We start from the raw sequence: 14,783 nt of genomic DNA, 5'->3' as shown, positions 1-14,783 counted from the left end.
AGTGATCTCACTCGATTATTTCTAAACTATACAAGATATCGAAAAACTGGTTACTCATCCTGAAAGTGTTTCACAAGCTCTTTCAAATGGTACCAATAATAGGTTACAGAATAAACTGGAACTATCCTAAAATTCAATGTTTCCAGCTTCCATACTAAATGTTTGCCGACGACATATTATTAGAAGTGTAATTTATTTTTTGGTAATAATTAAACTTGAAAAGTCGGTTAAATTAACTCGTAACTTGCATCTTATTTAAAATTATTTGTGAAAAACATTAGTTTTAGGCTTTACTTGCTATAAAATTATCAAAAGATGAGTGCAATGACTGTGATAGTACTAAATGTATGGAAGACGGAAACATTGAATTTTAGGATTGATCCAGTTTATTCTGTAACTTGATATTGATATCGTTGGATAGAGCTTGTGAAGCACTTTTAGGATCAGTAACCAGTTTTACGATATCTTGTTTAGTTTTTAAAATTATGTAACTTTACCAAATGTATGGAAGCTGGAAACATTGAATTTTCGGATAGTTCCAGTTTATTCTGAAACCTATTATTAGCACCGTTTGATAGAGCTCGTGAAGCAATTTCAGGAAGAGTAACCAGTTTTTCGATATCTTGTATAGTTTAGAAATAATCGGGTGAGATCACTTATCGTTTCCACCCTGTATGTTGCAAATATGTTGCAAAAACAAATAGAAAAACTTTTTCTATAGCAGGTTGATTTGATATTATGCTTTTAACTGTACAATCTCCCATGCATTGTATTGACCAAACGTAGTTGCGCCAAGCACGCGCGTAATCTCGCCAGCGTTATCAGCGATCTGATAACAGCTCGGATTACACCTGAGTGTAGACGCGGAATTTTTACGGGTAGTTAATTACTCGTAGTTAAATTGTTTCGAGATATATTGTGGTAGGTGGTTTGCTGTTAATATTTTCAATACAAAGCTCAAGCTTTACAGAGCTTATAACAGGGACTCTGTTTTAGCAATATTTCCCATGTTAATTCAATTTTTTTGCGCACCATAAAAAAGTATCTAACCAACTTTTTTGTTTTTTTCTTGTGATGTAGTTTTATTTAGTGATAAGTGATACGCAGAACATTATTCTTTAATAAATAAAAAGTTTTATTAAATGAGTAGCACTCTTTTTTGTAACAGAGAAGTCTATATTTTTTCTATCTTCATATTGTATTTTTACGTTGCAATAAATATTAAACAAAACAAGAATCTTGTAAACTGTACAACTGTATTGAAACATCTAATAAGAGAAAATTACCATAATATCAGAATCCAAGGCGACCAATCCATTGTTATAATCACAGCAATGACTGGGCGTTTCTGCATCAGTACTATTTACCATGTTGGCGTACATAACACCTACCCACATAATAATCGAATTCTTAGTCGAAACCTTCACCTGCTAAACGCCATCTGTTAACGAATATTAATGATTGACTGACGAATCAATTGAATATTGTTAAGTCTGAATGCGAATCTAGTGTTATTATACATTCTTGCTCTATCTATGAAGGCGCGCTCACACTGTTATAGAACCTATTGCTGGCCAGTATTTTGTTTAAGACAAAAAAGGTAACAATTAAAATTCACAGACAAAAAACAATGACGCATCTACAATAACAGAACACGAAAGAAACAAAAGAAAAAGGTTTAGCGCACTTTTTATGAATATCACTAAATAAATATTTATATTATTGTTCACATTGTTTGCAATGTAACATGAAGGCAGTGACAAAACTACATAGTTACTTGATCAAGCATAGATATATTTATCGATTAAATTAGATACAGCATTTATGCAACCGTCAACAGACGTAATCACGAATGATTATAATTTATCACTTTCTTGATCATGATTAAGCAACACTGTTATAACTTAATTAATGTAACCAAGACACTATGTTTTTTGAAAAGTAGGATACCTAGGTCAGGTATTAGGAAAGAGTGCAATAATTATTTCCGTTTTGACCTATTTTTAACCAATGGTTATTTTTGTGGAGGATTGTTTCAAATTCAAATAACTGCTTTCATGTGTGTCACGTATGTGATACAAAATAATAATGTACTGAACTTCGTTCAAAATAATACATAATTCTAATGAAATTTAACCAATATCATTAAATCTAGTTTTGACCCTGTATTAATAATGTGAGCCTACATATAAAAAAAAATTCAGCTATTTAATTCAACATTTTACAGTAACTGAAAAATAGCACAGATTTTTCCTAACAAAGTGTGCAAGTGGCTTTATCTTTGCCATGGATCTTTCCTTTCCTCACCTTTGGAACGATGTCAAGGCGCTCACATAGTGTTAATGAAATGCTTGACTCGTGATTTCATAAAAAATACTATATAAGGTAACTTTATGGCTGTTTAAGTTTGCTTCACTATTGTATTTTATTATAAAAAAAATATTTGACAAAAGAGTGTTTGTCCGCTAGCGTTAGAGGTGCTTATTTTCTAATACCTAGCTATTTTAAATTTTATTGCACAAAACACAAAAGGCAATAAAAATTGTAAATGTTTGTTCAATCAGTTTTTATAAGTCTAGCGTTTGTTCGTGGCTTCGTCTTCTTAATTCGATCTGGCAGAGAATTAATTATCGCGCGTCTCTCAAGCAATCTCTACTTAAGTTGTACATTCATCAAAATCGATTGAGCGTTTATTATTCCTATTAGTTATTCAGTGGTAGGCGTGACAACCAAACAGACAAATAGTTTTTGTTGTGTTAAAGAAACATTGTATCCCATTTCCGTCGCAATTTTTCATTCGAGGCACAAAATAATTGTCACAAACTGTCAAAGTAAGAATGAAAGTGTGGGAATAGGTTATGTAGTCCACGACGAACTTGAGTTCAGGTTACAGAGTAAACTCTTACGTAGGCCGGTCGTTCGAAATTAAAGAATGTGAGCTTATTTAAGCGTTATTTACACTTTTACTTGGTCAACAGAATTTTTGAATTCAAAATGAGTTCATTGAGTTTATTGAACTTTCAAGGTAGAAAGGTAAAAAAAATTATAGGTATGTAGATACATTTTATGATCGGGAGCTACTTTTTCCCCAAACTGGTTATAATAATTTGTTACTCTGTCTTAATTTAAATGGTCAACATGCCACAAACTTACGATTTCCAGTTGATAGTAAACAAATGACAAACAAGTTTTGATTTCGAATTTCGAACCTAAAAGCACTTATAATGCCAAGTTTAAAATTGGTAANATTGGTGCAAAAAATAAAAACAAAACACGTCCTATTTAAAGTAGTCTACCTGACCCAAGAAGGTGCACAAAGTAAGGCCGCACAGAAAAAAAGAAAAAATCTACATGTCAAAAATGCGCGGCAAAATTTTGGACCGAACGGGTCCAGGCTAACTGGCCATTACAGCAATTTGTTGTTACGTGTCCGGCACTGGATCACCGCTTTCTCGCGTTTGTATTCACACGTTTTCGAACTGTGCTAACTCGTTTACACAGTAGTAAGAAATTGCGATTTGTGATATAATAAATGATTATGGTGAGAAATTCGTGTCTGCGCAAATAAGTTTACTTCGCGTGGAAAACATTCGTCACGCTACTAAGCAAGATTATCGACCTTTAGTTTCTCATCATATTGATCAGGCCATTGATTTAGCTGACGTGTTGTTGACTTGTGTGCATCAAACAATACGTGGGCGACATGTAGAGACTATTTTGATCGTTCACTATAGAGAATTAAATTGTTTGCGGTTTATGGAAGCGAGTTTTTTCTTAATTTAAACTTTATTGCATAACTGGCTCTGGCTGAGCCTTAGTAAGTTTTCTTGGAAAGAGTATGTATTCGCCATTATTTTACATTTCAATTCAAAAACATATCAATTTATACAATACGTATACCTTGCATTTCAGGATAAACGTATTCAGTTAAAAACGTGTAATATGTATAAAAGTAAATACATGTTACTTTATAAGTCTGAAACGGAAGCACAATAAGTAGTACTTTTTAGGTAAAAACATTTAAAAAAAAGGCATGCAAATTAAATAATCTGTTTTAACATACTTATCGCTTACGAATGTCGAAGTAACTTGGTAAAGTTGGTAAACATGTTATGAGTAGGTAGTCTCAGGTGAAAAAAAAAATTAAGTGAACTTATCCTTAATGAATAACATGTTATTTTTGCAATAGAGTAGAGTTTGATAGAGTTCAGTTATTCTTTACTAGATTTAAAACTGCTATTCGCGTTAATGATTGGTATGTACAAGTAGCTAAAACGTAACTGAGAGATTTCAAACGATATCGAATTATCGAAACATTCTAGAGCTGACTTTTACATGCGAGTTCATCGATAATTGTTACGAATTTTAGAGTGTAACGACACGATTTCACAATCATCGTTTTATTCGTATCTCAGCGTTCACTGACAGCAAAATAACTGAGTACCGATTGCTGATGTTAATAAATAATTAACGAGCAACGCGAGCGCTTAATCACTGTCGATTGACCGAGCAATTACTATAATATTCACAGCTTGCATCACTGTACTGTCATAATGTCATTCATAATCATTGAACATGATGTGGGAATATTAAAATCAATTGCTTAAATTATTTTAATTTTGTACTTATTTTATATTATGATTTAAAATACACGTAAAGTAGACTACTTTAACGTCATACATATAAGATTTAGTAACTTAAATTCTATCGTATATTTGCTGCTTTTAACTTACGTTTAAGAATCCACCTTCAGCTGTACGAAATCTGGAATAAAAAAAACATATTTAGTATTCTTATTCGTTATTTTTATTGTATAAAGTAAATTCACGACAACATTAAAAGGGCTATAAAAAAGCACTGTTCCTGACAAGAAAAGTGAAATTCTTCGTTTTTTACCATCTCAAGCAATTTTTCTCTTAACATGATCAAAGTTTTTGCCATCAAATATGCGAAAGAAACGCTCGTGAACCTGTGTGGATAAGAAATAGGTTTTTCTCATCGCGTGCTAAGCGCGGGCGCACAGTGGGTCGTGGAGAAAGCCGGCGGGCCTTATACGTCGTGGACGTCAAGCATTATAAAACGGGTGGACAGATATTTGGCGCGGCACCTACTCACTGTGCTGGCGACTGTGAAAAAGCAATGGTCAAGTAGGTAACAGAATAAAAATCTTAGTAGACATAGGAACGTGTGCAGTTCTAGGCTCTCAAAAAACACCTATGTAGAGTCAGTTGCTTTTTATGTACAAGCTTCAGAGACTTTAGACCCTTTTCAGATACGTTAAAAATAGAGTTACGTACTCTACCAAATTTCAGGTTTTTAGACGCAGTAAGTACTTAGTTCTGACTGTTCGTTGAAAGATCAGTCAATCAGGAATATCTATTGTGTAATTTATTACTACGTTACGTTCTTACAACAGTGATTAAACATACTTCCGATGTCAATTAAACTTATACGTTTTAATTTATAATAAGTTACATCAGATTCCGATAATCACGTGAGTGTGGTGGACCGATAAAAATTTACTCATACTTTTAAATCCGTTTGCTACAACTGCAATGGTCTGTGCAAGTACAATTTAACGTTCATTGAATAACATTTAAACTATTTATTTTCATATAAAACAAGAAACCTCAATTAGCACTTTCGCCTTCGCAGAATTTTAATCAATCGCGAAACAACTTGATTCGCAACGTAATAAACATAATTCACCATATCTTGGAGAATTTTAATAGGCTCATTTGGGCCGCGATAATATATCGGCGTTTTTTAACTTTCTTTGACTTTTAAGCCTCGGAAAGTAAGGTAATTTGCGCGAGTTGGGATACGACCGCACGTTAAGACTGTTGATATAATATCCAACGAGAAAGATCATTGGGCCAAATTGGGGCAAACATTCGATTGTGTTGGTCGTAAAAATGTTGGCGCCCCACTTTTTTTGTCAAATATTCCACAAATGATAACTTTATGTGCACAGGACAGACCACACAAAACGATAAATTGAGAGTCAGAACAAAAACTCGATAAATGTTTATAACTTGTCTACTTTATCGGTCTCAGAAAGGTTATCAACATTAGCTAAAAACATACAAAGCATGTTCTTTTTCGTGTTTTAATCAGTACAAAATGTATGCCATAGTTCGCTTGTGTAAGCCGACTACTATCTCTCTATTAACTGAGCAACCGTTTACAAACTTAAATTTTAAAGGCGTCAGATTATAGTAACCAAAAGAATAATATGATGAATTACTAACATAGCAGTACCTACAACAATCACATTGTAAGCAAGCTTCAAGATTGCGACAAATATGGGCATCTAGCACAATCACCCACTTATCCAGATCAGTGACTGTGCTTCTCTACGGCTGTATCATTTCTCGCTCACCCTAATAAAACCTCATCTAAAACTATTTGAGTTAATGCCGTTAAGTTATTGAAAACAGTAAGTCACCTGTTGCGGTCTAAATGGTTGGAAAATTGAATAGAGCAAGATATGGGCTAGATAGAGGCTGATGTCAACGATCCAAGCAGTTTCGTCTTCATGCTTCATGATTAGGTCGTGGGAGATCAAGGTCTGAATGACACTAAGTTTCGTAACTGCTCTATGATACGGCAATTTGCTTTTTAATTTTATATTATGCTTTTTTTGTGGCGTTTAGCATTTGTTTATAAGTATACGACGAGTAAGTAATGTGTGGGATACGAAGAATATTATAATGAAATCTGTTGTTTTGATAATGATTTTCTTTACAACTTCTATATTTTTATAAAGCAAAGGGGTTATTGTTACTGTTATTTTTTGTAACCTTATTTTACATCGATGGTGTTGGGAGTAACCGATAATGTTAGGTTCCTCAGACTTTCTACAGACGAGTTCATAAGTGTAACGAAGATGATTGATTTTATAAAAAAATACTAAGGTAATTTATTGACAGTCGCTATATCATATTATGTCTCCGACTAGCAAATTGCGTAAAACTTCCTATAATAGCTTCCTAGCCCCGTTCAGTCCGGATGCGGTTCAGTATGCGGCGCGCGCGCATCGCATCCGCAACGGTGACACGGAGGCGCGTGCCCATTCTCTTCATATAAATGTAAATGTGACTTGCGCGTTACAACTATGGGATTTATAGAGAAACCTGCCCTCACTGAGGTAAAACAGGATTGGAAGACTGTTTGACCCTCAAATATTTAATTCATTAGATTATATTGTTGGGTTCAAGAATGGAGAGGTTTACAATCACAAGGAAATATTTTATGTTATTCGTGTTACGTTTTAACAAAGAATAAAAGAGAAAATAGTTTTGTGAAGGTTACAGTGTAATAAATTACTATCGAAGAATTTTTGAAGCATTAATAGCATACTTTACGACATACTGAATTTAATGCTTAATATTTTTGCTTATTCTGTCTAACATCACGTGCGTTGGCGGATTCACACACAAATAAATCGGATATTTAAACTGACACCTTCCTACGGTTATAGCCGATTTCGTCACACACATATTACATCATTAGGGCTATTGCATAACGTCAACCAATGAGAAGAATTAAAGATATGTCAGTCATCATCGAACATCGCTTTCCATTAAAGATTAAAAGATAGCATAAAAAGGTCTGGCGAGAAGACGATTCATATTAATCTGTTCCGTATGACACTTTTTTGCGTGATCATAAGTTTCAAGGTGATATAGGAGAATAGGAGATAGTTGTGATTTTCCATTTATTCGGAAAATCTGAATAAATGTACCTATATAAAATAACGCCATATCGGATAATTTTAAAATTGTTACAAATTAAAATTAAACATTGTAGAGCACCACAGGGTTTTGGAAAAAATGAGCTGGACATGTGTGACTTATCGTACCTACTCGTAGAAAATTTCTAAACAAAACTATATTTTAGGGCCATTTTTGTCCTTATTCCCTACCTATATTTAAAGTGCAATGTAGTCTCGAAAGCTGAAGATTTTGATTTTCAGTTGATATCCTTGTTTCAGCATTTTACTGCCTACTCGATAGAAGAATACCAATGCTCATCTTTGATCGTGGGCTTATCGGTTCAGTGTATTTCGTTAAGGAACACCAATAACGCATCAGTGGCGATGGCCGAGTAGAAAGCTCTTGGTGATCGTTTATCAGTTACGCAACAAGGTGCCGATGTTATAACAAAATCATCGATTGTTCTGACATCCCAATGTTTGAATAAGGTTGATGAGTCTCTTCTTGTAGGCTTTAATTCTAACTTCTTTGCAGGTTGCAGACCACTAAGTTAACACATTGGCTGCAAGCGTGCTTCGCTCGCATAGTTGCTAAGGCAGTTTTCCAGTGTTTGTATAGTTTGTAATTTGCACACAGCTATGGAAAACTGCGTTACCTACTGCACTGCACTAACCTTGCATTTTCATTTAAACAAGAGTAATAAATAAATTAAAAATAACAACACTATTTTAATTTCAAACACTTTTGTCTCCCTCATGGACCGGTCGTTGTCCAGCAGTGGTCATCATTTGGCTGAAACGAACGAACTTTTTAACTGCACATATGACAAATAGCAGGAAATAAGTAGTAACTAGCTGTTTATAAACCTAGCACCAGTAAACTAGTTCGAAATGTACCTGACACCGGACATCGATATGAATAAGGCGATTATTAACCTACATAAACCTGCAATACATGGTATACGTCTTTGAAATCATTACATACTTGATAGCTTACAAGACACATAAATACTATTCGAAACATATCTTTCATGTTACCAATTCTGAATAATTATCATCAAATGAAGGCAAAACTTTTCATACCAAAATCAAACATTAACTTTTTACCCTTTTTCAAATGGAAAATAAATCATAATACATAAAATTTATCATTTACTCTAATACCTTTTGCTTATTTCTTTCTAAATCGTGTGGGTTGTAACAGAAATCTGATGACAGACCTTAGTAGCAACCACTGGCGCTTGACACGACCCAAAGTATTGCGTGCCCTTCGATGCACGGTGCCACATACCTCTGCCGACTTTAGAGTTTCTTTTAAGCAATATCCAAAGTCGAAGCTTTTATTCAGTAAGTACTAACGCCCGTATTCACAAACAATGCTTGCTTATGTGAAGCAGCAAATCGAACGCACAGCGTTGAATAGAGCTCTGCGATTGGTTCATATGTCACCCTGTGCGTCCACGCGCACTGTGAGACCTCATAGTAATGTTTGTGAATACGGGCGTAAGGCTCTTTCCAGGGCGTTTCTAAACCTCCGAAATCCAAAACGAAGTGAGCCAAATTACATTAAGCCCGCCAGAAACTCAAACTTTGACTTCAGCCATTAATGTAGCAAGAAGTAACACCAATAAGGAAGATCGATTTCACACGAATCGGATGCGATGGAAGGTTCCACACAATGGCTCTTCCTGTGCTATTGGCGCAGCCTCAGCAACTTGTTATTAGCTTTACGTAAGCAAGCTGCTACTAATAATTACTTGTCACATCCTATAATAAAGTTTTAGTGCTAGCTTTACTACTTAATTGCGGTGATGCTGGGGACACTAATCATTGTATCTCGGTTTAACTGAAGAAGGTAGAGTCACTTACTAGTAATCTGTGGTAAAGTTGAGTATTTTAGAGGGTATCGTAAAATACAAATGACATCTTGTTGTAAACTTGCCCGTTAGAACTGCATAAAATACATTTTTATCATCATTAAGTCCTTAATAACATATTATTTGTAATGATTTAGGTACCTATTCTTTACCCGTCAGTTAAGTCATTTTCAATTTTACTAGAATCTGAGATAGACTGACCTGATTATCGAATTGTTAATTTCTCTAGCCCCAAACNTCCGTACTGCTTTAGCTCATATATCTACTGTACCCAAACTGAGTAGATCTTGGACTATGACTAGTATTAGCAGAGAAGACCTATGCTTCAATTACGAATATTACATTGTTTAATGCACTGCTGTCAGAACAATTATGTGAAAAGAAAACGTGCTTATTTCCAAAACCTCGTCAAGGGTCATGAACTCGAATAATCAGTAGGAACATATTCTAACATACATTAAATATTTTCCTACTCAGAGCCTCAAATTAAAATCAACTCAATAACACCTCAAGTTGCGGCACGAAACTGAACCCGTGACCTCTGCGCCGTAAACCAAATAATTAAACGAGCCAACAGAGCGTTATGACCTTTCATTTTTACGAGATTCAAGTACGTATGCTAAGTGAAAACATATTGTATAATACACGAATAAAATAATAATAAAGCCGAATAAAGCTTCAAAACTTTGTGCTTAAAATTTACACAGAGAATTTATTTGAAGTTTAAATGCATCAAACAACTCGTTATGCTTTTAAATTCTTCACAAAAGCATAAATTCATAGAGATTTATTATTTCAGTTAGTTTACGATGGCGAACCCTTCAAACTGAAAATCAAACGGATCATAGGTACATATTTATTTAAAACATCAGTCATATAGCCTGACCAGGAACATAAAAACCCTGGCATAGAGGCGCGCCAATTGCATTTGATAGTGCAACACTGAGTACAGTCGTACCTGTGTTAAATTAATAGGCTAACTTTATGTATCGGGATTCAGATTAATTTGATATTTTCATAAATTAACGAAAAAATATTATTATAGGTAACCTGGTTTAAATAAATTAAATGAAACCCTCAATCGAGCTAGTAGGACTTATTTTATTATTCATCAAAATCAAATTCAGAACTTGAATATTCAATTGCAATGCCTGCTCATGAACTTCAAACTCGGTACTTCTTTCCCAATACCATAAAATTCAACACTTACGAAGTGACAAAAAACTTTAAAATAGGTAGTTGAAACAAACCACAGCTAATTTTCATAGTGGACTGTACTATACGATAAACATGTCAGTCAATTTGACAACCTTTGTCGGAAACATTATTCAATAAAAATATTGTCCGAACCCTTAGTATTTTTCTTCGACAAATACTTTAACACATTGTGAACCACTTTTCTTTCACGACTATAAAAAGATTTTAGCAATTTAATTCACAAAATCATTTGCGCACATTTAAAATAAAGTTTGTTTACACTTTGACAGCAATAGACTGACATGCAAGGTGACATGCCAATGAAGTTTTCAGTTACTGTTGCCATTAAAAGAAATTAGTACCATTAGTTTTCCGCAACATGGCGAGGGTTTTTATGTTCCTGGTCGGGCTATACAATACTTTTCTTCTGATTGACTACCTAATTACGGTCGACGGGAATCGAACTGCGTCCTCTCTGATCGGAATTCCGATGCAAAAACTGTTGCCCTATTGTCGCCTCTAAAATTACGCCCCAGTCTATAATCTTTTTCTCTATCAACTGCCATCAAAGTTTTAAATTATCATAGAATTTAAATGGTGTTGTAAAGACACTTCTTACACCAATAGCATGGTGGTCTGTCGGGCCCACTGACAAGATGGGTGGTCGTTATAAATAATTCTTCTCATTGTAATAAATTATATTCACTCCCATTCAGAGGGTGGATTGGATGATGTAGATAAGTAAAGGAGAGACGACATTATTGCAACAAGTCCTAAGCGTCTACAAGCATTGTTTAAAAGATGAGATTAAACTGGTTTTTCGAAGACCTGACACTGGTTTTTTTTAAAGAATATTTAGGTTAGACTCTCTATACTTCAATACCCAATTCCTAAATCAACTTTTTGATGAAATCAAGTCTAATAAAGCACTGAAATATCGATTATGATTTCTATATTTATTAATCAATGACTTGTATCTGGTAGAAAACCTTACGTGTTAATCTTAGTTTTATGTCTACATAAAAATAACAACTTTTAAAGGTTAATTACGAATTCCACGACCAGGTTTTTTGCAGTAACTTAGTCATGTCTTTTTATAGTGTACTGTGTTGACTTCATGCTTATTAAAGTGTTGAATTTTTAAATAATTCCCTCAAGGCTTTAGTATTTCTTTTAATTAATTTTATTAACATATTCGATTTAGAAACTTCAAGACTATAATAGACAGAAAACTTAGGCTGTTTTTTTTGTAATTTTAATAATAATAAATTGATTTGTTGTAGAAATACTAACATAAAAAGTGTACAGTTTTAAAAAGTAACAAACTACTAAATGGACCCATATTTTACGAAGAAACTTGAAGGCAACGAACCGTCATGATAAAAATAACTCTCCCAATGCAGACTCAAAACTGCCTCAAGCCTCAATGCACATAAATACAAAAAAGGCAGTAAACTCTTGTAGAATTACGTCAATTCTGCATCTTAAATGCATGCTACGTCACCATCTCGGTAATCTCGTGCGCATTTCGGCGTCGAAAGTGCGAGCGAGCGGCGCTTGCGCATATCTGCGAGTTTCGCCTACACATCACGGGCTTTCGGACTTTCTTTCACACGCCGTATTTGCGTTTTAATGCAACCGATAATGAGCACTCTTTGCTAATATCCAAGTAAAAGTTTACGGCTTTAGTTTGTCGTTTACCACTTGCGAAGTAATGGTCAAACAATTAAAATGCAAATTGATCCGAGCATGTTAATAAGGCGATATAAAATCAATTACCCGAATGCGTCACTTGTTAAGTTAGAAACTGAGTTAATCTATTTTTTGTTATATTGGATATACGATGTATCTAAGCCAATTAGGCAATAATGATGTCTTTTAATTTGGTCAGATCAACTTTGAAGTTAAATTATTTACGTAGGAGTTCATTATTTATTATACTAACGATAGATAAATCTGAATTGATTAAAAAACCGAGTTATTTATCGACACGATAGTTTATTAAAATAATAGCAAGTTAAAACTAGTAAAGTTAGACATTATTATCTCATTATCAAAAGATTAAATGCGTGAAAAAAATATACAAAAAGTTGTAGATCGTTGATGTCTTTTATATGAGCGATAAGATGTTACATTTTGTTGATCATTTAAACAATAAAAATGCATTTCCCGACAACACAATGTCAAGTATTGTTGTTGTTGTACCGCAAGTATGCAAACAAACAGAGGACAATCGCGTCCTTTGTTCGGGTGCAATGTTAGTTTGTTTACAAACAACGCATTATAACAACGTGACGGTTAGTTTGTTAATGACTTTTAATCGTAGAAAAGTATGGCTTAGATTAAGTTATCTAGTAAACTATAGCAAAAAGACCTGCTTTATTTAATTAAACTGTCGTTTTATTATGGAGAATATTTACACAAATTCACGATAAGCAAAAATTAATTTTTGACCTTAAAATACAGAGAAATCTTCAATACCGTTCAAGTCCCGTATAAATGAATATTAAAGCAGTCATACCCATGATTTAATACCCCGTCCACGATCAAAGTGAAACACCCTGACATTTGACATGTCACTTGTTCCGCTGTCAACGTGACAGGTGACAGTCACGTGAAAGTTGGTTGAGTCAGAGGTGGCTCGCCACCGGTTAAGTGTGCCATTTATCAACGCATCTTCTTAACATTAAAAGCCGGCCCTGTCACTTGAGTTGAGCCAAAATAATAACAGGTTTCGTTTCACAGTTTCACTACTTCTTGTCTGCTGTATAGAAGACTGTTTTCATAAAAGATCAAGACTTTAACTGCACTTTTGTGATTCTCATAAAATATGATGAAAATATGGCTTTCTCTAGGCGCGTTAAAACAATTGAATGAAGAAGCCCGCGACAAAATACAGGCACGAAACGCATGGGTGATTCTGCGGTCAGAACACCGAATATCTGAACTGACCGGTTCAAGTTAGGCGTCAGATGTACAGTTAGTATTGGTTACCTCTAATACAGTTACCTTTTGGTTCTCTAAATTAGATAATGTCAATATTTGACCAATTTCCACGAAGTGAAAAAAAGGAACTTATAAAAATCTATAAGTAGCACTAAATTCTAACGTTTTTCTAAAATCAGATTGCAACTACTAAACTCATTAATCATTGCAAAAGTGAACATGTCCATGTTGAACGGTCGTTTAGCAATAAATCTTATAAAAAAGCAATTACTTACCAAGTAGTATTTCCTAATATTGACTTAGCGTCAACGAAATCGCAATTCCTAAGGCGTAGAATTTCCGCGTTTTTTCTTGGGCCTCGCAAACCTAACATACCAGCGTCCAAGCACTGCGTGCAACTGCTTATCCAAGAAACCGTCTCCTGACTAGAAACAATTAAGCAACTCACCTTATTATTCTTTCGCACGCAGAAATCCCGTAGTTGAACAAAATTTACCAAAAATATCACTATAAGCCCGCAAACTAAACTTTCATATCACTGTCCTTGCAACGAAAACAAGCTTTCCTATCGGTAAGTTTGGATTACAATATCTTATTAACTTGTTCGATATCACTTGTTGATTACAAAGTACACCAATTAGCAAGTTTATGTTATGTGGATGTCGGAGCAAGCAGAACGTGCGTTCCGTGCTGCGGTCCGCGGAATACTAAAGTGAAGGAAGAGAAGTGAGAAGAGACACGTCACTGCGCCCGCGCCGGGCTCACCTTTACTTGGGGTTACGGCGACTTACAATCTTGATAGTTGCTACGAAATTAAATACGATTAGAATAAATACAAATGGAAAGAATTAATTAATCAATTAATTTCTTTATTGCATTAAACGCAAAACACAAAACAAGTTAATAGAGAAATACTTACACAAAAGACGGCACAATTTAGGCGGTATTAGCGCTATGAAACGATCTCTTCCAGGCATCCTAGGGATAAGAAAGATGTTACTTACATCTTTAAAATTAATCTAATTTTCTGGTTAGCTGTAAGAGAA

At 34.4% G+C, this 14,783-nt stretch overlaps 1 long non-coding RNA gene across 1 annotated transcript in view; it reads right to left on the bottom strand.

The window, feature by feature from the left end:
* The window catches only part of LOC114366023 (uncharacterized), a 33,285-nt gene extending 18,830 nt beyond the window's left edge, over positions 1 to 14,455 (bottom strand). Inside the window, exons 1-2 of the long non-coding RNA XR_003656994.1 lie at positions 14,186 to 14,455; positions 4,734 to 4,764 (exon numbers count right to left, since the gene is read on the bottom strand). This is a non-coding gene — a long non-coding RNA (uncharacterized LOC114366023). The remainder of the gene's footprint in view (positions 1 to 4,733; positions 4,765 to 14,185) is intronic.
* Between the last annotated feature and the right edge of the window lie 328 nt (positions 14,456 to 14,783).

This window comes from Ostrinia furnacalis, unplaced genomic scaffold (assembly GCF_004193835.3).
Source record: "Ostrinia furnacalis isolate ACB-3 unplaced genomic scaffold, ASM419383v2 OfSCF0504, whole genome shotgun sequence".
Taxonomy (NCBI): Eukaryota; Metazoa; Arthropoda; class Insecta; order Lepidoptera; family Crambidae; genus Ostrinia; species Ostrinia furnacalis.
This window is presented reverse-complemented; position numbering and strand designations above follow the sequence as displayed.